This window comes from Elephas maximus, chromosome 26, assembly GCF_024166365.1.
Source record: "Elephas maximus indicus isolate mEleMax1 chromosome 26, mEleMax1 primary haplotype, whole genome shotgun sequence".
NCBI lineage: Eukaryota > Metazoa > Chordata > Mammalia > Proboscidea > Elephantidae > Elephas > Elephas maximus.
Window position 1 is genome coordinate 3,276,918 of NC_064844.1, and position 26,004 is coordinate 3,302,921.

Genomic DNA, 26,004 nt, shown 5'->3' on the forward strand with positions numbered 1-26,004 from the left:
CAGTAAACATTGTTTCATTTATTTTTCCTGAAAAAACACATTATTGCATCTGCGCTCCTTCAGCCAGCTTATCCCGATTCATCTGGACACAGCCCCTTTCTTGCTAAAAGAAGCTGCAATGTAAATTTGCCGTCGTCTATTTCACCTGTTTGGCTGGTGATTCATAAAAGAAGTCAGGGGCGCACCTTCACAGGTGTTACTGTGTCTCAGGGACAGCGGCAGCTTCTCCATGTTGCTGGCTTTGATTTACTTTTTTTTTTTTTTCTCCCGTGTTTGAAAACGTTCTCTGTTCCTTGATTCTACAGAAGGACGAGGACAAGAGCATTTGACTAATAAAATGCCAGTTTTTAACAGAACTTTGTGCATTGGTCAAGGCAAGATTTAATTCTAGGGAATGTTCAAGACCTCGTGGTTTAAGGCATTTCAGTGTTTATCGTCTTTGTGTTTCTGATTCAGTGAGACTTTGAGATACTGCTTATAACTGGCTGTGCACATGGCTGCACTCTTTGTGGTCACAAGTGTGCCCCCGTAGGTTTACTCTGCACCCCCTGTCAATCATGGACTTCCCGTGGACTGTACGTCATGGTTTTACACTCAGAGTTGCAGCCCTGTCCAAAGGACCAGAACCTGGGCTCCCCTGGGAAAGGATACCACCAGCGATCAGAGCTGTTACTGTTTTCGATCTTGAAAACCCTCTGGGGAGCAAAAGAATAAGAGGTTTCCCCAGGAGTGAGACTTAGGAAGGAAAAGGGGACTCCAACTCCTTTATACTTCCGTTAGCTCTAAGAAGTCCAGGGGGAGAGGGGTATCTGGAATTATCATGAAGCCAAGTGGTTTCAGAAGCTACCATTTTCCCTCAGTGTTTTAGCTGATAACTCTCTACTCAAGAATTCTCAGTATTTCTAGGTGTTCCCATTGAAACAACTTAGCAGGTCAACAGTCCAAGAAGACAGAGTGAAAACGTGAACTGTTTAGAATCTATATACAATTCAACTTGTGTAACACTTCCTGGAATGGTTGAATTCAGCTACCCAGTTCATGAGTCACATGTCCCTGGGTGGTGCAGTTAAGCACATGGCTGGTAACTGAAAGTTTGGCAGTTCAAATCCACCCAGAGGCACCTCAGGCCTGGTGACCCGCTTCTGAAGCGTCCCAGCCGTGAAAACCCTCTGGAGCGCAGTTCTACCCTGACACACACAGGGTTGCCCTAAGTCTCAGCTGACTTGATGGCAACTGGTTTGAGTTTTGGGTTTTTTTTTTTTTTTTGGTTGGTTGGTTGGTCAGTTCGTGGATAATGACAACAAAGAGTAGGACCCATAATTTTTTTTTTTTTTTAGCTTCTGGTAAATAATCCTCTGAATGTCTGGTTATATGATAGTGTACACAACCCTAATGATAACAACAGCAGTCTAAATAATCTAGTCCCTATGTACTTCATTAATTTCATCTCCTATCATCCTCCTCGAAGGCTTATTTCAGCTCCTCCCGCACCCTGAGCTTCTCCCTGCATCTGGGTCTTTGCTTGGTCAGTCCCCTCAGCCTGGAATCCATTCAGCCTCAGCTTAAGTGTCGTCTTCTCCACGACATGATTCTTACTAGCTTTTCAGGCATTCTCTAAACATTGCCCTTCTTTATTGTCTTCACAGGGTTTGCACTACTTGACTTTTTCTTCTTTGCATGCGTGCTGGCTCAAACTGTTCTCAGTTCTCGACTTCCCCCCTGTTAAAATATCAGTGCTTTGTGACATGTAACTAGGACTTGCAAACATTGCCCACCACATTCCTATCAGGTTTAGCCATGCGACTTGCACCGGGTAATTAAGTACTGGAAGACGTGATGAGAGTGCAGGCTTCAAATATGCCCGTGTGTCTACCTACCATCCCCTATAAGACAAATGTGCCCCAGGTAGCTGCTTTTCCAAGAAGAATGAAGGGACTCTTCAAAAAAAAATCAGAGGCCTAGAGCCAAGTCCACCCATGACCTGAAGTAGGACTGCTTCAGCTGACCCATGGGGTCACTAACAAGAAAATAAAGACATGCTGGTTGTGCCACTGAGTTTTTGGTTTGGGTGTGAGATTTGTCATGCATTGTCTTTGTGGAAACTGCTAATTAATATGTAAATTATATCAGAAATGGGCTTCTTCTCTCTAAAAAAAAAAACATTAAACTGTGTCATTTGATTTGGGGTCAGGTAGTAAGCAGAGAGGAAACTGAAAAAAAAATGGTAATAGAGATCTGAAAAAATGACAGCCTATATTATACAGTGGCACCACATTTGATAAAATTGTTGGCTACAAATCAGAAGGGAAATGTATAAAATATACTTATGGCATTGGGCTGAGACATTTTTGAGGCAGAATGTTCATAGTGTGAGTAGGCTGCTTGCTGTTAACTACATTGGATAAATTGCTACAAAAAAGAGATGAGCTTGGAAAAGAATTGGCTGGTGTCTTAGTCATCTAGTGCTGCTGTAACAAAAATACCACAAGTGGATGGTTTTAACTAAGAGAAAATTGTTCTTTTACAGTGTAGGAGGCTAGAAGTCCAAATTCAGGGTACCAGCTCCAGGTGCTTTTTCTCTCTGTCAGCTCTGGGAGAAGGTCCTTGTCATCAATCTTCCCCTAGTCCAGGAGCTTCTCAGCACAGGGACCCGGGGTCCAAAGAACATGCTCTGCTCCCAGCTCTACTATCTTAGTGATAGGAGGTCCCTTCTCTCTGCTCACTTCTCTCTCCTTTTATCTCTTGTAAGATAAAAGGTGATGCAGGCCACACTGCAGGGAAACTCCCTTTATATCAGATCAGGGCTGTGACTTGTAATCCTCTTTAATGTAGCCTAATCTTGCCTCATGAACCACAGGCAGAGATTAGAATTTACACCAGGAAAATCACATCGGATCACAAAACGGTGAACCACCACACAATACCGGGAATCATGGCCTAGCCAAGTTGATACATATTTTGGGGGACACAATTCAATCCATGACAGCTGGCTTGCAAATGAGATTGAGGGGAATTGGGAGAATCCAGAAATTCTAGGACTTGTAAATTGTATATCATTTCTCTCTATATAAAGGTGGCCACTAAAACATTTCCATCAAGTAAAGACAAATCAGGAAAAATTAGGGAGACTGAGTATGTCTCCCTGATGACTACCACCCAAGAACTGCCAATACTTGTATCTAAAAAAGAAGGAAGCACGTCTCTAAAAGAATTGTAAGCAAGGTGTTTGGCACATATAGTTGGAATCAAATATAGAAAACCCAACAAGTTTTTCAGAGGGCTGTGCTGGGAAAATTGTAGCCTGAATTTTAAAAGACAGTGTCTGTTTGAGATACATCAGGATCTCTGGAACCCCACAGTTTGGCTGCTCAACTGCCCAGAAGGGCATATCCTTCAGGACTGGTCTGAAAAGCCAAAGATGAAAAAGGAAGGAGTTCCAAGAGCAAAGCGAAGAGTCATGTAGAATAATAAATTTGTGATCGACTTCAGATGCAGAACCAGGGCATAACCAAAGTATACCCCAGCTACTGGGCAGGGCAACCTGGCAAAATTTGCCCAGCATATTGCAAAGTGGAGGGTCAGAGAAAAAGAGGGAGATCCTCAATGGATGGATTGACACAGTAGCTATGACAATGGGCCCAAACATAGCAAAGATTGTGAGGATGGTTCAAAACTGGGCAGTGTTTCCTTCCGTTGTACATAGGTCACTGTGAGTCGGAGCCGACTGGACATCACCTAAGGGAACAACATTGGAAAGTTGCAATCGACCAGTGACGTCTATATGTGTCCTATTATCTCCTTATTGAATGCAGCTGTTTAACTCAGTTATCCGTCCCTATTCCACAATTGCATGGTGCACGTGTAGGAGCAGATAGCTTCCTTTTTCAGTTCATAGATGTCCAGATCAAGAACAGTTTCATCCAGACCTGCCATGGTTCATGAGATCTGGGACTTTGAACCCAATGCCATAATTAGATGAGATGTTGTGGTCTCTTTGGATGGTAGTGAGTGTATTTCATATGCAGGAAGAATTGTGACAAAGACGGAAAACTATAGTAGATAAATTATTATTTTTAATTCTTCATTCTTCCCAATCATAAAATTATACATTCACAATTTTTTCCATGTAACTTTGCAGTTCTTCCCACTATGAGTGAAAAATAATTCCTTGACCCATTTATGTTGAGCTTGGCATGTGATTGGTCTTGGTTAATTACATGTTAGTAAATGTGTTGCAAGCAGAGCTGGCATGGTTGGCTTGTTCTCTTGTATCCCTGTCGTTCCCCAGGAGAAGGATAGGTCCCAGGTAGCTGCTGGATCAGCAACTCTGAACAAAGGGAGCAGACATCATCCCAACTCACAGTCTAGACCTAAGATCAGCTACACCCTACTAAGATCAGTCCATCCTAGTTAACCCAGAGACCCATTAATGAGATGAATGAATACTGTGTTTCCAATTCATTGAGATTTTTGGAGTTGTTTGTTATACAGCAGTATTGGAGGATAAGAGCTGACTGATATAGTTTATATATTTGTTTCTTCTCTGCCTCCTCACGGGTTTGTCTTTATAAAAATAAGAATCTTTCCTATTTTGTTCATCTGTGTATTACAGTCCACAGAAATATTCTAGATAAATAGTCATTGCATAATAAATAATTTTAAATGAGAAATAAAATGTATAGTAAGAAACCACCAATTCAGCATAAATTAATCATTAGAACCCTACTTGAGTATACTACTGTCTTAGTCATCTAGTGCTGCTATAACAGAAATACCACAAGTAGATGGCTTTAATGAAGAAAAATTTATTCTTCCCAGTAAAATAGGCTAAAAGTCCAAATTCAGGGTGTCAGCTCCAGGGGAAGGCTTTCTCTCTCTGTTGGCCTTCTCATCAATCTTCCCTTGGACTAGGAGCTTCTCTTCACAGGAACCCCAGGTCCAAAGGACGCACTCTGCTCCTGGTGTCTCTTTCTTGGTGGTATGAGGCCCCACTGTGTCTCTGCTCACTTCTCTCTTTTATATCTCAAGAGATTGCCTCAAGAAACAATCCAATCTTGTAGGTTCAGTCCCACCTCACTAACACAACTGCCACCCATCCTCCCTCATTAACATCATAAAGGCAGGATTTACAACATATAGGAAAATCAGACAATACCAGGAATCATGGCCCTTAATACACACATTTTGGGGGGAACATAATTCAATCCATGACAATTATTTACTAAAAACTTAAGTTTATTCACAATGGTTAACAAAGGACAGTATCCCTGTAAGAAAAGAAGCCATTTGGGGCTCTTCACAAGAAAATTTTCAATATCTCCCTGAGTGATGTTACGGATGGCTGGTATAGAGACATGTGAAGATATTGACATGGTTGATTCACCTGAGAAAAGACCAAGAGAGTATTATTATTGAGACAGCATCCAGGTTGTCTTCATATCTCCAGCTCTGTCACAAAGAGAGCTCTAGATATATGTATGTTGAAAATAATTGGCTTTCAGAGCTCATAGAAGCTATTATACCCTATTTGGCCTTTAGTCATGACAGACTAAAGATGACTATTAAGATGACATCAGCAATGCAAGCTTACATCTAATCCTTCACTCTGAAAAACCCTCTGATTGGAGAGGGAGAGTTGAAGAGCTTGGCTATGCCTTTGCGGTTGACCTTGGAGAACAAGGAACTCTGCTCTCTCTCCATGGAGGAAAAGGCAGGAACTCTACAGAAATTCCTAACAGAACTTGTTCTCTTAACCTTTTCTGGCACCCAACAACAACATTCTTCCTTAGCTCTCCTTTCCTTTACCCCAAATATCATACACTGCCTATGATGAAAGACAGTAATTCCACTGGAAAGTTTATTTTCTATCTACTGTTACCCAGTCCCTGTTGTTGTGTTGTGAGATGCCGTTGAGTCGATTCTGATTCATAGCAACCCAATGTGACGGTGTAGAAATGCCCCATAGGGTTTCCTAGGCTTTAGACTATAGGAGCTGATCACCAGGTCTCTTCTCCTGCAGAGCTACTGGATGGGTTCAAACTGCCAACCTTTCAGTTAGCAGCCAAGTGCTTAACCATTGTGCCACATGGGCTTCTTACCTAGCCCCTCCTATGTACTCAATATTATGTTGATTCCTGGGAATATAAAGTTTGGCTAAGACATAGTTCCTGCCACAAAGGTATCTATTGGAAAAGACAAATAATCTGATTATGTTGTTTTAAAATAAGTGCTACTTTGAATAATACATCTTGAGAACACACAAACCCCTTGCTGTCGAGTTGATTCTGACTCACAGCGACACTAGAGGACTGAGCAGAACATCTTCACAGGGTTTCCTAGGAGCAGCTGGTGGATTCAGACGGCCAACCTTTTGGTTAGCAGCTGTAGCTCTTAACCACTGAGGCACAAGTGGAGCACTAAATATACTGAGGACCAGCCAGGAATGAGATTTGAAGTAAATATAGTTGGTAAAGAATAATGAGGCAAGAGAAATTACTCCACACAATTTTGTGTTTATGCTTACAGAAAAGGTGGCTCCGTGATAATAAAATACTGTATCCCTGAAAGAAAATGACACAGATGACCGGATATACACTCTAGTACTAATAGAAAAGGTAGCAGAAGAGTTTGCAGGGTTCCCAAAGATTTTCTCCTGGAATTTGACACATACATCTTACCCAACAGTCTCAAGAGAAGAGAAGAAAAGGCAAGGAAGCAGAAAACAACAATTATTCTGGGAAAGAAAGCAAAGAAGAATCCATTGATTGAAGGAGCTTGTCCCCTTGTTGAAAGACTTTTTTTTTTTTTCTTCCCTGAAAGGCACTTAGAGTTAGTAAAGAGATTTAAAAATCAAGTGAAGAAAAGATGGGAATGTAAAAACAAGACCAAGTTGTATAATAAAGGAGAAAACAGGATGGAATTTGGCCTGACCAAAGAGGGTGTGAAGGGACAAAGGATCATCAGAGCTTGGAGCACTTTATAGAAATTAAAAAAAAAAAAAAATTCTGTGGGTCGATTGATTAGACAAGATAAGAGGCCCTGAGACCGAGGGTTCAAGAGTTTCTGCATTCAATTTTAAAAGTCTTCTGACCTTGCAGACAATGTTTCTTAAGGTAGCTGGAAAATGTGTGGTTAATTAAATTCGTGAAGTAAATGTATGTTCCCCAAAGTGTTTATTTTTATGTCTGCTTTTTTTTTTTTTTTACTTTTAATCTCTTATATTTGTTGGAACTGAATGGTGCTAATGACATAAAAAAAAAGTCATTCTTAATACTTACCTCCCCCTCTCTATTTTTCAGTCCATCCCAAAGGCCCTGCTACCATCCTGGAAACTAAAAGGGCTATGCAAATTCAGGTTTCCAATGAAAATCTTGTTTGGTATTTCCTGAGAAGAACTTGTGTCTCCTGTACGTGTATGTTATCTGCCTTTTTCCTAAGGAGACAATTTTAGGAGTGAGCATGTAATCCTCCAGACTTTTCTTTCAAAGAACACATTAATAGGAACTCTGCCACATTTCTTTATTAACTAAGATAAAAACCATAAAAAAAAAAAAAAAAAAACCTCTCCCAACCACAAATACCAATACACAAACTATTTATAAATAACTTTATGAGTCTTTGGACAGAAACCAAAGGCAAATTAAAGAAAGGTAAAAATAGGTAGATGTCATGATTATACACTTTTCTCATTTTTTAAATTTTTTGTAATCATCATTGCATTTCATAACTGTTGTTTTTGCTTTGCCTCCCTTTAAATCTTTTTGTTGACAGTGCAAAGAAATAGAATTTAATGAAAATGAATAAAAAGGAAAACATACCTGGAAAACACTTTGCTTAGTTGAGAATAGCTTATATCTTTACATAGATGGTTATGTTTGATCTTCATCACAAATGTGGTGAGTAGGAAAACGGGGTAGCCAGCCAGAGCAGATAAGAGCCATAGATGCCTTTCAGCCATAGATGCCTGGATTAGAATCTTACTTATTAGCTGTAGGAACCAGGACCTGTTAGTTAATATCTTGAGGCTTAGTTTCCATCATTTGTAAAATGGGTATAATAACGCTAACCTCACAGGTGGGGCTAAATGAGGTAACGAAACACGTTGAAATCAGAACTAAATAAATAAATCAATAAACAGCTGCTCTAATTTTTTTTTTTTTTCTAATTAGTATTAAGGTGCCTGGGTAGCGCAAAGGGTTTGTGCTGAACTACTAGGTGAAAGATGGGTGGTTTGAACCCACCCAAAGGTGCCACGAAAGACGGGCCTGACAATCTGCTCCCGAAAGCTCACAGCCTGGAAAACCCTATGGAGCAGTTCTACTCTGCACACGTGGAGTTGCCATGAGTTGGAATTTAACTTGTTTCAATTGACTGGACTACAACGAACAACAACTAGCCTGAAAGTTGGCGGTTCAAACCCACCCAGGGACTCCTGGCAGAAAGGCCCAGTGATCTGCTTCTGTATAGATTAAAGCCAAGAAGACCCTGTACAGCACTGTTCTGCTCTGCAAAACACGGGGTCACCATAAGTCAGAACGGACTCAACAGCAAAGGGTTAGGTTTGGTTTGGGTTTGTGATTAGTATTGCAAAGGTGTTATTTTAGTTTTTTTCTCATGTGTCGCATGAGGATACCGAGTTAGAGACAGAGAAAGTGAGCGGACATACCTGTCCAGAGAGTGCTGACCATACTGCTGACCACACAGAGCACCCTTTTTCCCTTTAACGTTAACATTCAGAGGCAGCCTCATTCGTGTTTAGCACTTCTAACAAGACAAAACAAAAATCCACTAGAAAATTTTGCACTGATGCCATTTTAACTAGATTATTAAACATCTATTTAATAAATGTATCAACCCAGTTACAATCTTTCAAAAATCCGGAGAGTTAGAGTCTTGGCATTGGCAGAACCCTGAAAGGTGAGGTGCCATCTACAGGGTGAGGCGCCATCTACAGGGTGAGGCGCCATCTACAGGGTGAGGCGCCATCTACAGGGTGAGGCGCCATCTACAGGGTGACCCACTGCAGCCCCCTCCCCTCCTGCTGGCCAGCTCTTACCGTAATGACATAATTAAATGGCTATAAAGTGCCATAACTCTTGCTCCTCTGATTAACTGAAGGAAAACCTCTTATCTTCTCAGCGTTGGAGATTCTGATGCTTCGTTTTGGGTAGGTTTCAAAAGACTGTTGTTCAAACTTCAAAACTATTGCAAAAGACGGTTATTTTAAAAAATAAATAAATAAGTGATAATATGAGTCCATCCGTTATGTAAAGCCTCAGCTAAAATTGGCGCTGTGTACCTTGCTGTTGAATTTTACCACAGTTATCCTAGACAGCAAACACAAATTGAGAAGAAGCCAACGTCACCAAATCACGGGATTCCCTTGAAAATTCTTCTAGGCTCAGAAGGCTCAAGTTCTTGATGAAGAAAAAGGGTGAACTTGAGAAGGACACAGAATGTATATTTGTGAACTTTACCAACATTTCTTTAAACCTATTACATTGTTTCTTTGACCGTGCATTAATTTAACAGTCCTAATTTAGGCAGGTCAAGTTTCTGGGTGGCGCAATGGGTTAACGGCCCCTGCTGCTAACAGAAGGGTTGGAGGTTCCAGTCTACTCGGAGGAGACTTGGAAGAAACGGCTGGTGATCTAGTTCTGAAAAATCAGTCATTGAAAACCCTGTGGAGCACAGCTCTGCTCTGACACAAACAGGGCCACCATGAGTCAGATTTGACTCAGCGGCAACTGATTTTACTGGTTAATTCAGGCAGAAGTTGAAATTATCTCAATTAGATACATTCCAAAGGGTGGCCCCACAGAAGAAGCCCAGTGATGCACCCAGCTAGGCAGAGAAGGTGCAAAATCTACATCCAGTCACCTGATCTAAGTCCCCATGTGGCATGGGCAAAATTCAGAAATTACTTCACGGCCCCCAAAAAGGGGACTAGGAGGGGTTGAGTAAGGACGAGGTACCTTCTCTGCAGACACCGCAGAGGAATTCCCAGGACAGGGGCTGGCTGTACTACAGGGCGGAGACTCAGAGAACATCAGCAAACACTGCGATGGGTCCAGGCCAGCTGGGGATTGTCTGAGATGGCTGACAAAGCTGTAAGAGAACAGGTCCCGAGTCTGACCTACCGCAGACGCCTGCAGCTAAACAACAACCAAGCAGGGGAGCAAGCTTGCTACAGGGATTCACCCGTTGCCATCGAGTCGAGTCCAACTCATACTCTCTCGGACAGAGGGTTTCCAAGGCTGCAATCTTTACGGAAGCTGCTGCTGGATGCGAACCACCAATCCTTTCGCTAGTTGCTGAGTGCTTAACCACAGAGCTGGAGACCCACAGAGCCCGAGAATAGCACAAGAATCCAAGCATTCGTTTCCTCTGCCTCCACGGGGACAGGTAAGACCCTCAGCAGGAGCATGGCTTAGGGTGGGGTGAGTGGCGCGCACACAAATGTGCCAGCCAAGATGTTGCCCTGACTTGCCAAGCCATGTGCTCTGGTGCTCCCCGTGGGAAGGCAAAGCTTTTTTTTCTTTTGCCTTTTTGTAATCTATTCTAACCATAAGTGAGGCTGGGTGGTGTGAGCAGTTTGCAATCAGCTGCTAACCTAAAGGTTGGCAGTTCAAACCTACCCAGTGGCTTTGTAGAAGAAAGAGCTGGCGATCAGATTCTGCAAAGAGTACAGACAAGAAAACCCGATGGAGCAGTTCAACTCTGTAACACACGGGCTCTCCATGAGCGGAATTCAGTCATTGGTGGCTAATAACGTCTAAGTGTAAGTGTGTGTTAGCTACTGTTCTATGTCTCACACACATGGACATCATCTGGGGGAAAAGACAGGGTGGGCAGGGGTAATGAGGGAGGCCATATGAAAGACTGAACATTGCCCTAAAGAGAGTAAGTCTTTGCAAGATGACTTTATAAAACCATCGTAACTCTGAAAAGCCTGAATGTTTAAACTGAAAGGAGATTCACAAACCAGCAGAGACTGAAATATCACAAATGGATAAGTTGGCCTCGACATTCAGTAAAGTGGAAGTGACAAGGGTTTTTAGAAATTGTAGGGCAGCATTTATTTTCCGCATATCTGAGTGTCGTGTGCACAAATGTGTGCAATATAACACAGCATACAACATACTTATGTAACATAAGACTAGAGGATTTACTCTATAATCATTGTTTTTCTGCAAAGAGAGATTATGGATAGTTCTTATTCTTCTAAGGAGCCCTAGTGGCACAGTGCGTAAAGCTTTTAGCTACTAATCTAAGGTTGGCGGTTCTAACCCACCAGCCACTCCACCAAAGAAAGATGTGGCCATCTGCTTCTGTAAGATTTACAGCCTTGGAAACCCTAAGGGGCAGTTCTACTATGTCCTATAGGGTAACTATGAGTCAGAATCAACTTGACAGCAATGAGTGGGATAGTCTTTTATTTTTATAGGTGGTTTCTATTTTTGATTTTTTACTCTTTACATCCTTCAGTTTTCCTACAATGAGCACATATTGGCTTTATAAATCAAACATGGAGAAAAGTTATTTTTAAATAATTGGTTTATATCCTACCGTTGTTTTTGTCTAAATTCCAACTGTTTTTAAAAACATGGTAGAGTATTTCGTCAGTCAGTCCTTTTCTAGGTCAACTCTAAAATGTTACAGGTTTTTTTTTTTTTTAACTCAAAAACCTTTCTAATTTTGCTCTGTTTTAATCCCTTTATTTCAAAGATCGCGTTGTATCTCCTTTTTTTCTATTAAAGTTTCAAAATGGCCTTTGGCCAAATGCAATAAAATTTTGACCTGACCTAACATAAAGAATGAAGTATCTGCATAAAAGCACTTTGAAAACTTTGAAGGACTTTAAAAATGCAGGGTGGTACTGGTGGCGTGAAGGGAGGCAGAGAGAGTAAGAGACGGAACTATGTTGTATCTTCTTGTAGCAGGCGTCTCCAAGGTCCTTCCCGAATGAATTTGCAAATAGAAGCATATGGAGTCATCATGTGACATTCCTGGAAGCTCACAATTTTATAAAGTTAATCCCACACCTGTGGCAACATGGCGCACTCCTTGGGGTTGACGTTTGTCTGTGTCATCGGCTGCTGCTCAGGGCAATGAGCTTCCTTCAGTTGGGATAAAAGTACTTCAGAGCTGTTGGTCATTGCACTGTGAAGCCTAGGACAATCTCCTGGACCTACACTGTTAACAGCTGTCCAAGTGGACAAAAGCCCTTTAAATCGGGAAACTGGTTGTAGAGGTTTTGTTGTTGCTGTTGTTTATTTGTTTGTTAAGGGCAGGATCTGGGGTTCCAGGAGAGGGAGAAATTCCAGAAATGCTCTCCAAACTTGGATCTTCTTTGAAGGGCCCTTGGGGCTAAAAGGTATAGAGTATGTTAGTGATGGGTTCAACCTCACTTTCCAGGCTCACCAGTGTAAATCTAGATCCAATTAAGTTCAGAAAAATGGTTAAAGGTACTTAATCTGGAGCCAGACCACCAGGGTTCAAACCCCAGTTCTATCACTTGGTACTTGTATGATCTTGGGTAAATCACTTGCCCTCACTTAATTGCTCATGACAGAATGGGGATTATAATGGTACCTACTTCATAGGGCTTGTGAGAGATTTCAATGAGTTAATATATGTGAAGTGTGTAGAACAACTTCTGGCACATACTAAAAATAACCATTGCCATCAATTCGATCCTGACTCATAGTGACATAGCAGAACCGCCTCATAGGGTTTCCCAGGAACGGCTGGTGGATTTGAACTGCTGACCTTTTGGTTAGCAGTCAAACTCTTAACCACTACACTACCAGGACTCCATGGCACATACTAAGTGTTCCATAAATGCTAATTAATGTTATTACAAAGAAGAGGCTCCTCGGGTATATCTAGAGCCCCACAAGCATCTGACCCACACCCTGTCACTCTCAGGTGGGTAATATGAGCAGGCCTGGTAACTCTGAGAAAGCCATACTTTCTGTAGCTCTCCACAGCTTAAGTGTGTGTGCTGAGGACCTATTTTGCGTGGCCAGGTGCCTACCAAGCCTTCTGGATTGGCGTTGGCAGCAGTGGGATGGAGTTTGTGTTGCATTGTCCACACTTTCTGGCCCAGCGTGCTCTGGCATGACCCCATGAGCCTGAGTGTGGTTCTGTCACACACCCACCTGGTGGTGGTTTTTGCTAGGTGCCGGCGGGTCGATTCTGACTCATAGTGGCCCCAGGTGACAAAGTAGAATTGCCCCATAAGATTTTCTTGACCGTAATCTTTATGGAAGCAGATCACCAGGTCTTTCTCCCTGGGTGTATGCTGATGTTTCTCAAAAACAAAAACATTATTTCTAGGGTGCCCTCACTATATCCTGGAAGGGCACTGCTTGCATGATTCCTGATGTTTGTGGCATCTAGTCAGATCTTCCACCACCCATTTGTCTGTTTGTTGCACTGCGGTGACTTGTGTGTTGCTGTGATGCTGGACGCTATGCCACAGGTTTTTCACCAAATACCAGCAGGGTCACCCATGGTGGACAGGTTTCAGAGGAGCTTCCAGAATAAGACAGACGAGGAAGAAAGGCTTAGTAAGCTACTTCAGAAAACCTTGCAGATCACAAAAGAACCTTTTCTGACTTGCTTACTTTATTTTACTTTATACATGCCATCAGGAAGGATAGGTCACTAGAGGAAGACATCATATTTGGTGGAGGAGCAAGCCAGCGAGGACGAGGGAGATCCTTGGTAAGATGGATTGGCACAACAGTCACAACGATGGACTAGAACATGCTGGCAATTGAGAGGATGATGCAGGGCTGGGTAACACTTCATTCTGCTGTGAATTGGGTCAACTTGGTGGCAGCCATCTATCCACCTATCTAGTCAGATCTTTGGCATGCATAGTAAATTAACATCCAATGCAATTATTAATAAAAAACATGAAAATTCCTGGATGGTATTAAAAATTGGTCAGCCAGCCGAAGACCATACCTGATTTAGTCCTAAGCCACCCCTGCTCCATTTTAACTCGTTCATCAAACAAGTAGTTCCAGGTGTTATTCTTCTCTCTCTGTTCTTTCCTCTCCCCACATCTTCCATTTGCTTTTTCGTCTCCCACAACATCAATTTACTAAAATATGTGCATTAACAGGTCGATAGAAAATAAAACTATTTCAGGGTTGTTTTGAGCAGTAGGGTTCAGCCAGCAAGGACGAGGGAGGCCCTTGGTGAGACAGACTGGCACAACAGTCGCAATGATGGACCTGGAGTACAGCTCAGTCCTCCACCCACACACACATTTTCTCCCACTCCTGAGACTGCGTTTCATCTTCCATTCATTCAGCTAAGGAGAGCAGAGGCTAATTTAGGAGCCTCTTTATACCTCTACATATTCAGCCAGAGGGGTCATTGTTGATTGATGCAAGACACTCCGTCCTCCAAGAGCTCACCAAGTCCCTGCTGGTCCAGAGAGTAGCGACCGACAGTAACTCACCCTTTAGTGCCTGTGCGTTTCTGCGCCTCCAGCTAGAAACAGTCAATAAACACCAGAGGCAAGTGATGTTGCCTTAGATCACTAATAAACGCCTCACACCACAACCTCGGAGCCCTCTCACGGAAATGTATTTCTGTACAGAGAGGTGGCAAGCCCTAGCAGCCAATTACTACAGCGACGCCTCAAAGGCTTAAAGGAGGAGGCAGGGAGAGAGAAAGGGCTCTTTCCAAGGCAAGAGCTATGTGCTTCCTCCTAATAAAATTTCTTCCCATTTGTGGAGTGCTTCCTCTGAGCCAGACACTGGGATGTAGCTTCAGCCACAGTATGGTGTTCATTCCTCACAACTCTGAGACTCTGCTAGCTGTGGCACATTTTACAGGTGAAGACACGGAAGCTCCTAGAACTTGAGAAAGTGCTACTTGCTGCCTGTCCACCTGCCCTCCACAGGAAGGTTTGTGGACATATGTTGTAAAAGTTGCTGGGACGTTCCACCGGGTACCATGCAGGTCACATGGCTCTCTGGACCTCAGAAGGCTGCCACTCCTCTTAGACCCAAAAGAGATAAAAGGGTCCGTTTACTTTTTTTTTTTTTTTTATAAGCGGCCAGAAACATATTCATTGTATTCCAGACATCCTCTGGAATGTAGTCAGCACTTCCAGAAACTCCCACTTTATTTTAAAGGTGGTCATGACATATTCCGGCAAGTTTCTTTTGGCACCAAAAAGCATGGTGCATTCCCTTTGGTTTAAGAGAGTCGAGTGTTATTAAATAAATAAACTAAAATTAGTTACTGTCACAGTGCTTCAAAATTATTTTCATCCAACAGTTAGCTAGGTCCTGGGTTAAGTGCTAGGGATAAAAAGGAGAATAAATGTGTTGGGGCCATAGGCTGTATTATTCTTTTTCATTCTGTCTCTGCTTCTACCTCCATTTCCTAAGGACTCTCATTATCTCTCCTTCCACACATTAAGTCTTTGGCAGACCAGGTGGCAGTCTGAAGCTCCTGCACTGACCAAAAATCCATTTGGCTACTAACTACCAAAAGGTAATGTCTCCACTTTCACAAAAATATCATTGTAGCTGGACACCGAGTAGGGTCTAATAGGCCAGAGCCGACAGACTACGCTTCCCTCTGGCAGGAGCTGAACCACACACTATCAGAAACTTTTTTTTTTTTTTTTTTTCTTTTTAATCAATAAAAAAACCCTCTCCCACCCTCCCTCCCTCCCCCCCTCGTAACCACAAAAGTATGTGTTCTTCTCAGGTTTACTATTTCTCAAGATCTTATAATAGTGGTCTTATACAATATTTGTCCTTTTGCCTCTGACTCATTTCGCTCAGCATAATGCCTTCCAGGTTCCTCCATGTTATGAAATGTTTCAGAGATTCGTCACTGTTCTTTATCGATGCGTAGTATTCCATTGTGTGAATATACCACAATTTATTTACCCATTCATCCGTTGATGGACACCTTGGTTGCTTCCAACTTTTTGCTATTGTAAACAGAGCTGCAATAAACATGGGTGTGCATATATCTGTTTGTATGAAGGCTCTTGTATCTCTAGGGTATATTCCGAGGAGTGGGATTTCTGGGTTGTATGGTAGTTCTATTTCTAACTGTTTAAGATAACGCCAGATAGATTTCCAAAGTGGTTGTACCATTTTACATTCCCACCAGCAGTGTATGAGAGTTCCAATCTCTCCGCAGCCTCTCCAACATTTATTATTTTGTGTTTTTTGGATTAATGCCAGCCTTGCTGGTGTGAGATGGAATCTCATCGTAGTTTTAATTTGCATTTCTCTAATGGCTAATGATCGAGAGCATTTTCTCATGTATCTGTTGGCTGCCTGAATATCTTCTTTAGAGAAATGTGTGTTCATATCCTTTGCCCACTTCTTGATTGGGTTGTTTGTCTTTTTGTGGTTGAGTTTTGACAGAATCATGTTGATTTTAGAGATCAGGCGCTGGTCGGAGATGTCATAGCTGAAAATTCTTTCCCAATCTGTAGGTGGTCTTTTTACTCTTTTGGTGAAGTCTTTAGATGAGCATAGGTGTTTGATTTTTAGGAGCTCCCAGTTATCGGGTTTCTCTTCATCATTTTTGGTAATGTTTTGTATTCTGTTTATACCTTGTATTAGGGCTCCTAGGGTTGTCCCAATTTTTTCTTCCATGATCTTTATCGTTTTAGTCTTTATGTTTAGGTCTTTGATCCACTTGGAGTTAGTTTTTGTGCATGGTGTGAGGTATGGGTCCTGTTTCATTTTTTTGCAAATGGATATCCAGTTATGCCAGCACCATTTGTTAAAAAGGCTGTCTTTTCCCCAGTTAATTGACACTGGTCCTTTGTCAAATATCAGCTGCTCATACGTGGATGGATCTATGTCTGGGTTCTCAATTCTGTTCCATTGGTCTATGTGTCTGTTGTTGTACCAATATATCAGAAACTTTTGACTTCTTCTCAACCAACCTTGAAGACGTCCAACACATGAACTTTAAATACCCAGGGACACTGCTTCTGTGTAATATCTGCAACATGAATGACCCAGGGATGCTGTGTACATGGCCCGTGAGCTGTCCCGCAGTACATCTGCGAAGTGAAGGGGCAGACGAGAGCTGTCTCCTCTCCCGAAGAGCGTGGAAGGAGCTCCGAGTGCCCTAGATCTAGGTTTGAATTTTTGAACAAGAATTACTAACTTTTTTTTTTTCACCGTGGAGAAATATAATGTAATACCTTAACGATAATATATCCTTCAGAACCTCCCACTTTATTTTAAGGGTGGTTGTGACATATTCTGGCAAGTTTCCTTTGGTACCACAAAGTATCCTGTGTGCACTTTGGTTTAGGAGAGTGGAATGCCCACAAAAAAACAACCATCCTCGAGGCAACTCCAACTCATGGCGACTCCACGTGTGTCAGAGTAGAAATGTCTTCCACAGGGTTTTCAGTGGCTAATTTCTTGGAAGTAGGTTGCTAGGCTTTTCTTCCGAGGCATCTCTGGGTGGACTGGAACTGTCAACATTTTGGTTAGTAGCCAAGTGCGTTAAACATTAGCATCCCACAGGTACTCCAGATAGAGGACAGAAAATAATTATAATAAGAATACCGAATCCTTTTATTTTCCCTGCGTTTTCCCATTTCTCAAGCACTTCACATCTGTGGTTTCGTCTGAACTTCACATCAGCATAAATTCTTTTATTTTTTTCCTCAGTGATATCACATCTCTGTAATCAGAAAAGGCAATATTAGCCACAGTTTGCTAATAAGGAAACTGAGGTTTAGAGGGAGTCCTTTTCTAAAGCTGTGAAGCAGGAGTTCAAACCCAGGTGATCCTTTGCAAAGTCCAGTGCTCATTCCTTTCCAGTGACCTTCATCAGGAACACAGGAGAACGGGGCCTTCGCTGGGGAATCACCGCATGTGCTCGAGAAGCCCGCGTCCCATCGGCAGGACAGAAATCACTGCGGTGGGTATATGGCTGCGGCCAAGGAGACCTTGGCGGGACAGAAATCACTGCGGTAGGTATATGGCTACGGCCAAGGAAACCTCGCCTGAAGCCTTTGAATGGACTGCAAACCCAATCCACTTCCAAAAGCTAGGCTCCGAGACAAGGGGTTTCTGTTGACACCTTCTCTGCATGTTTTGTTCTGCTTGTTTTTGTCGGCCTAGAGAACCAGCAGCCAGGGACAGCGGATGTCTTTGAGCCAAGGGGCGGTCTGTTCACACCCAAGGGATGGGGTGTTTCACCAAGTTAGCCACCGCTTGAAAGGACAGCCGCCGTACAGTCTTGCTCTCTCAGTTTTGTTATCCCAGAGATAATAAATAAAGGCCCATTCTGTTGTGTCCAAAAGACACTTTTCAGGAGACCTGCTCTTGCTGCAATTCTCCCGAGCCCTTTACCTGATTACAGTCAGATGCTGGGCATTTCAAATTAAATTAGAACAAATAACAAAAATGAAAGCGGGTGGAAAGGAGAAGGTACAAACCCACGAAAATATTATTCATTGCAAGTAGCCAATGAGAAACATGCAGCCTGAAAAACTCAGCTAATACTGGCAGAGATTGACGTTTGTCATCTTGTCAGGCTAAACAGAGCCACACATGAGCATTGGGCGGCGCAACGGCTCCAGGACAATTCCTTCTGGAATATTCTGATGTAGATGTGGACAGGATACACAGTAAGGTGTTCTGAACCTAGACCTAAAGTTTGACGGCTCTCAGGCTGTGATGCCATCTGTGTCTGGTTCAGCAATGGTATTGCAGGACCTGAGGTGTGTGTTTTGGAAGGTAGTAAGAATATCTGTTCCATGGCACCATTTTTTTCTCTACCAAGCCCTGCCAAGGACAAAGTGTCATCTGAACTCAAATTTCTGCCAGAAATGTATCTGGAGGCCCACCGGAGTGTGAACAGCGGGAGAGCAGAGACAAAACTTTGCCATACCTGCTCTCAGTATGCTCCAACGTCAGCAAGCTAGTTTAAAATTAAGTGGAGTGATGGAATATTACTCAGCCATAAAGAGGACTGAATCCCACAACATGAAAGAACCTTGAAAACATCGTGCTGAGCTAAATAAGTCAGTCACAAAAGGACCAAGAGTGTATCAGCTCACTTACATAGACTGAGCAAATATATAGAAACCAAAGATCAATCATTACCAGGGGTGGGAGGGGGAAACCCTGGTGGCGTAGTGGTTAAGTACTCTGGCTGCTAACCAAAACATCAGCAGTTCAAATCCACCAGGCGCTTCTTGGAAGCTCTGTGGGGTGGTTCTACTCTGTCCTATAGGGTTGTTCTGAGTTGGAATCGACTTGACAGCAATGGGTTTGGTTTTTGTTTGTTTGGAGGGTGGGAGGGAGGGAGAAAGGACAATTTTTGCTTAGGGGGCATTGAGTTTTTGTTACTGGTGGTGGAATGACTTGGAAAAGGATAGCAACAATGGTTGCACAACATGGAAAACTAATCCATATCACTGAATCACGCATGTAGAAATTGTTGAATTGGCGAATGTTTTCTGATGTGTATTTTCACCATAATAAAATCAAAAAGTTAAGTCTAAAGATTCATGGATCAAGATTACATTATGTCCATTAGCAGGGTGATTTCAAGTACAATCCTTATGGCTCCATTACCGACAGCTTGAAATCAACCACTCAAACAAAGCCCCAGAATCACTCCAGCCTGCCTGAGGCCCCCTTACCTTCGGTGAGGCCTTCATCACATTTTCCTGACGCTTGCCTGTCACCTATTTCTGCTGCGCTCAGTATTGCTGGATCCTAGAATAGCATTAAAGTATTTGATAAGACAATCTAACTTCACCATCCAGATGCAAAAGGACATTTACATTTAATGTGCTTTTCAATCCTATTAGGCAAAGTAATATATTGTACAGTAAAATATATTGTCTTATTACAGTACTCTCATCATGAAGAAACAATGAGCACACAGGAATACAATTCATATTATATTGTCTGTCACTGCAGGAAGGCTCTTCAACAAACTCAAACCCAATTTGGATAAAATAAGCCATGAGATGCTAGAGCGTTAACTTATTTTGCCCCCAAAACTAGTTGTGTTTACATCTTGAAGGCCATTAACAACTATGCAAGAAAACGTAACGGTGATTACCTGGTAAGAGACATTCTCACCTACAGTATTAAAAATACAATTCTGTCTTGGGGCTGTCCCCTGAAATCACTATTTTACTATCTACTTTCCAGGCCTAAGTAAAAACTTCCAAGTCTCAAAAGGAGTTGGTGTGACTGGGTATTTTCTCAAAAATATGACAACCCCTTTATTAAAAAAATATATATATATTAAGCGTTGAGAAGTGATCAGGGAAAACGTCCCTTAAGACCATTATTTTTAGCTGAGTGTCGTTGTGACCGTTTCCATGGCTAAACCACGAGCAGGTTTTCTGCGCAAGTCCGGTCAGCTAGTAGCCTTAATTAACTTTCAAATGGAGAGTGCTGCGGTTTACCACTTATTAAATATCTAAGTTACAATTTTACCCTTCCACACCTCCCTTAGTCAAGATACCTCGAAGAACCCACAATGCTGAATAACTGGTGATTTAGAACCATGTACCACATGTAATTATCAGGCTGCACACCCAGGCCAGGAGGGAAGTTCACGAAAATCTGGGCAGCTCTCATTTCCAAATGGAAAGATACAAAAAAAAGAAAAACCAAACCCATGCTGTCAAGGTGATTCCAACTCATAGCGACCCTATAGGACAGAGTAGAACTGCCCCCATAAGATTTCCATGGAGCAGCTGGTGGATTCGAACTGCAGACCTTTTGGTTAGAAGACAAGCTTTTTTTTTTTTTTTTTTTAATAAGTTTTATTAAGCTTCAAGTGAACGTTTACAAATCCAATCAGTCTGTCACATATAAGTTTACATACATCTCACTCCCTACTCCCACTTGCTCTCCCCCTCTTGAGTCAGCCCTTTCAGTCTCTCCTTTCTTGACAATTTTGCCGGCTTCCCTCTCTCTCTATCCTCCCATCCCCCCTCCAGACAAGAGTTGCCAACACAATCTCAAGTGTCCACCTGATATAATTAGCTCACTCTTCATCAGTGTCTCTCTCCCACCCGCTGACCAGTCCCTTTCATTTCTGATGAGTTGTCTTCGGGGATGGTTCCTGTCCTGTGTCAACTGAAGGTCTGGGGAGCATGGCCGCCGGGATTCCTCCAGTCTCAGTCAGACCATTAAGTTTGGTCTTTTTGTGAGAATTTGGGGTCTGTATCCCACTGATGTCCTGCTCCCTCAGGGGTCCTCTGCTGTGCTCCCTGTCAGGGCAGTCATCGATTGTGGCCGGGCACCAACTAGTTCTTCTGGTCTCAGGGTGATGTAGGTCTCTGGTTCATGTGGCCCTTTCTGTCTCTTGGGCTCTTAGTTGTCGTGTGGCCTTGGTGTTCTTCATTTTCCTTTGCTCCAGGTGGGTTGAGACCAATTGCTGCATCTTAGATGGCCGCTTGTTAGCATTTAAGACAACAGACGCCACATTTCAAAGTGGGATGCAGAATGATTTCATAATAGAATTATTTTGCCAATTGACTTAGAAGTCCCCGCAAACCATGTTCCCCAGACCCCTGCACTTGCTCCCCTGACCTTTGAAGCATTCATTTTATCCCGGAAACTTCTTTGCTTTTGGTCCAGTCCAATTGAGCTGACCTTCCATGTATTGAGTGTTGTCTTTCCCTTCACCTAAAGCAGTTCTTATCTACTGATTAATCAATAAAAAACCCTCTCCCACCCTCCCTCCCTCCCCGCCTCGTAACCACAAAAGTATGTGTTCTTCTCAGGTTTACTATTTCTCAAGATCTTATAATAGTGGTCTTATACAATATTTGTCCTTTTGCCTCTGACTCATTTCGCTCAGCATAATGCCTTCCAGGTTCCTCCATGTTATGAAATGTTTCAGAGATTTGTCACTGTTCTTTATCGAAGCGTAGTATTCCATTGTGTGAATATACCACAATTTATTTACCCATTCATCCGTTGATGGACACCTTGGTTGCTTCCAGCTTTTTGCTATTGTAAACAGAGCTGCAATAAACATGGGTGTGCATGTATCTGTTTGTATGAAGGCTCTTGTATCTCTAGGGTATATTCCTAGGAGTGGGATTTCTGGGTTGTATGGTAGTTCTATTTCTAACTGTTTAAGAAAACGCCAGATAGATTTCCAAAGTGGTTGTACCATTTTACAATCCCACCAGCAGTGTATGAGAGTTCCAATCTCTCCGCAGCCTCTCCAACATTTATTATTTTCTGTTTTTTGGATTAATGCCAGCCTTGCTGGTGTGAGATGGAATCTCATCGTAGTTTTAATTTGCATTTCTCTAATGGCTAATGATCGAGAGCATTTTCTCATGTATCTGTTGGCTGCCTGAATATCTTCTTTAGTGAAATGTGTGTTCATATCCTTTGCCCACTTCTTGATTGGGTTGTTTGTCTTTTTGTGGTTGAGTTTTGACAGAATCATGTAGATTTTAGAGATCAGGCGCTGGTCGGAGATGTCATAGCTGAAAATTCTTTCCCAGTCTGTAGGTGGTCTTTTTACTCTTTTAGAGAAGTCTTTAGATGAGCATAGGTGTTTGATTTTTAGGAGCTCCCAGTTATCGGGTTTCTCTTCATCATTTTTGGTAATGTTTTGTATTCTGTTTATACCTTGTATTAGGGCTCCTAGGGTTGTCCCAATTTTTTCTTCCATGATCTTTATCGTTTTAGTCTTTATGTTTAGGTCTTTGATCCACTTGGAGTTAGTTTTTGTGCATGGTGTGAGGTATGGGTCCTGTTTCATTTTTTTGCAAAGGGATATCCAGTTATGCCAGCACCATTTGTTAAAAAGGCTATCTTTTCCCCAGTTAATTGACACTGGTCTTTTGTCAAATATCAGCTGCTCGTACGTGGATGGATCTATGTCTGGGTTCTCAATTCTGTTCCATTGGTCTATGTGTCTGTTGTTGTACCAATACCAGGCTGTTTTGACTACTGTGGCTGTATAATAGGTTCTGAAGTCAGGTAAGGTGAGGCCTCCCACTTTCTTCTTCTTTTTCAGTAGTGCTTTGCTTATCCGGGGGTTCTTTCCCTTCCATATGAAATTGGTGATTTGTGTCTCTATCCCCTTAAAATATGACATTGGAATTTGGATCGGAAGTGCGTTAAATGTATAGATGGCTTTTGGTAGAATAGACATTTTTACTATGTTAAGTCTTCCTATCCATGAGCAGGGTATGTTTTTCCACTTAAGTATGTCCTTTTGAATTTCTTGTAGTAGAGCTTTGTAGTTTTCTTTGTATAGGTCTTTTACATCCTTGGTAAGATTTATTCCTAAGTATTTTATCTTCTTGGGGGCTACTGTGAATGGTATTGATTTGGTTATTTCCTCTTCGGTGTTCTTTTTGTTGATGTAGAGGAATCCAAGTGATTTTTGTATGTTTATTTTATAACCTGAGACTCTGCCAAACTCTTCTATTAGTTTCAGTAGTTTTCTGGAGGATTCCTTAGGGTTTTCTGTGTATATAATCATGTCATCTGCAAATAGTGATAACTTTACTTCTTCCTTGCCAATCCGGATACCTTTTATTTCTTTGTCTAGCCTAATTGCCCTGGCTAAGACTTCCAACACGATGTTGAATAAGAGCGGTGATAAAGGGCATCCTTGTCTGGTTCCCGTTCTCAAGGGAAATGCTTTCAGGTTCTCTCCATTTAGAGTGATTTTGGCTGTTGGCTTTGCATAGATGCCCTTTATTATGTTGAGGAATTTTCCTTCAATTCCTATTTTGGTAAGAGTTTTTATCATAAATGGGTGTTGGACTTTGTCAAATGCCTTTTCTGCATCAATTGATAAGATCATGTGGTTTTTGTCTTTTGTTTTATTTATGTGATGGATTACATTAATGGTTTTTCTGATATTAAACCAGCCTTGCATACCTGGTATAAATCCCACTTGATCAGGGTGAATTATTTTTTTGACGTGTTGTTGGATTCTATTGGCTAGAATTTTGTTGAGGATTTTTGCATCAATGTTCATGAGGGATATAGGTCTATAATTTTCTTTTTTTGTAATGTCTTTACCTGGTTTTGGTATCAGGGAGATGGTGGCTTCATAGAATGAGTTGGGTAGTATTCCGTCATTTTCTATGCTTTGGAATACCTTTAGTAGTAGTGCTGTTAACTCTTCTCTGAAAGTTTGGTAGAACTCTGCAGTGAAGCCGTCCGGGCCAGGGCTTTTTTTTGTTGGGAGTTTTTTGATTACTGTTTCAATCTCTTTTTTTGTTATGGGTCTATTTAGTTGTTCTACTTCTGAATGTGTTAGTTTAGGTAGGTAGTGTTTTTCCAGGAATTCATCCATTTCTTCTAGGTTTTCAAATTTGTTAGAGTACAATTTTTCATAATAATCTGAAATGATTCTTTTAATTTCATTTGGTTCTGTTGTGATGTGGTCCTTCTCATTTCTTATTCGGGTTATTTGTTTCCTTTCCTGTATTTCTTTAGTCAGTCTAGCCAATGGTTTATCAATTTTGTTAATTTTTTCAAAGAACCAGCTTTTGGCTTTGTTAATTCTTTCAATTGTTTTTCTGTTCTCTAATTCATTTAGTTCAGCTCTAATTTTTATTATTTGTTTTCTTCTGGTGCCTGATGGATTCTTTTGTTGCTCACTTTCTATTTGTTCAAGTTGTAGGGACAGTTCTCTGATTTTGGCTCTTTCTTCTTTTTGTATGTGTGCATTTATTGATATAAATTGGCCTCTGAGCACTGCTTTTGCTGTGTCCCAGAGGTTTTGATAGGAAGTATTTTCATTCTCGTTGTTTTCTATGAATTTCCTTATTCCCTCCTTGATGTCTTCTATAACCCAGTCTTTTTTCAGGAGGGTATTGTTCATTTTCCAAGTATTTGATTTCTTTTCCCTAGTTTTTCTGTTATTGATCTCTAGTTTTATTGCCTTGTGGTCTGAGAAGATGCTTTGTAATATTTCGATGTTTTGGACTCTGCAAAGGTTTGTTTTATGACCTAATATGTGGTCTATTCTAGAGAATGTTCCATGTGCGCTAGAAAAAAAAAGTATATTTTGCAGCAGTTGGGTGGAGAGTTCTGTATAAGTCAATGAGGTCAAGTTGGTTGATTGTTGTAATTAGATCTTCCGTGTCTCTGTTGAGCTTCTTACTGGATGTCCTGTCCTTCTCCGAAAGGGGTGTGTTGAAGTCTCCTACTATAATTGTGGAGGTATCTATCTCGCTTTTCAATTCTGTTGAAATTTGATTTATGTATCTTGCAGCCCTGTCATTGGGTGCGTAAATATTTAATATGATTGTGTCTTCCTGATCAATTGTCCCTTTTATCATTATATAGTGTCCTTCTTTATCCTTTGTGGTGGATTTAAGTCTAAAGTCTATTTTGTCAGAAATTAATATTGCTACTCCTCTTCTTTTTTGCTTATTGTTTGCTTGATATACTTTTTTCCATCCTTTGAGTTTTAGTTTGTTTGTGTCTCTAAGTCTAAGGTGTGTCTCTTGTAGGCAGCATATAGATGGATCATGTTTCTTTATCCAGTCTGTGACTCTCTGTCTCTTTATTGGTGCATTTAGTCCATTTACATTCAGGGTAATTATAGATAAATAAGTTTTTAGTGCTGTCATTTTGATGCCTTTTTATGTGTGTTGTTGACAATTTCATTTTTCCACATACTTTTTTGTGCTGAGGCGTTTTTCTTAGTAAATTGTGAGATCCTCATTTTCATAGTGCTTGACTTTATGTTAGTTGAGTCGTTACATTTTTCTTGGTTTTTATCTTGAGTTATAGAGTTGTTAAACCTTTTTGTGGTTACCTTATTATTTACCTCTATTTTTCTAAGTAAAAACCTAACTTGTATTGTTCTATATCTCCTTGTATCACTCTCCATATGGCAGTTCAATGCCTCCTGTATTTAGTCCCTCTTTTTGATTATTGTGATCTTTTACCTATTGACTTCCATGATTCCCTGTTATGTGTATTTTTTTTTTAATTAATCTTAATTTGTTTT

At 41.4% G+C, this 26,004-nt stretch overlaps 1 long non-coding RNA gene across 1 annotated transcript; it reads right to left on the reverse strand.

The window, feature by feature from the left end:
- Positions 1-7,822: 7,822 nt before the first annotated feature.
- LOC126067976 (uncharacterized) lies at positions 7,823-19,746 on the reverse strand. The gene is made up of 5 exons (XR_007515507.1): positions 19,676-19,746; positions 9,975-10,107; positions 9,056-9,201; positions 8,666-8,763; positions 7,823-7,987 (listed from the first exon to the last, which is right to left on the reverse strand). It is a non-coding gene; the product is annotated as an uncharacterized LOC126067976 (long non-coding RNA).
- Between the last annotated feature and the right edge of the window lie 6,258 nt (positions 19,747-26,004).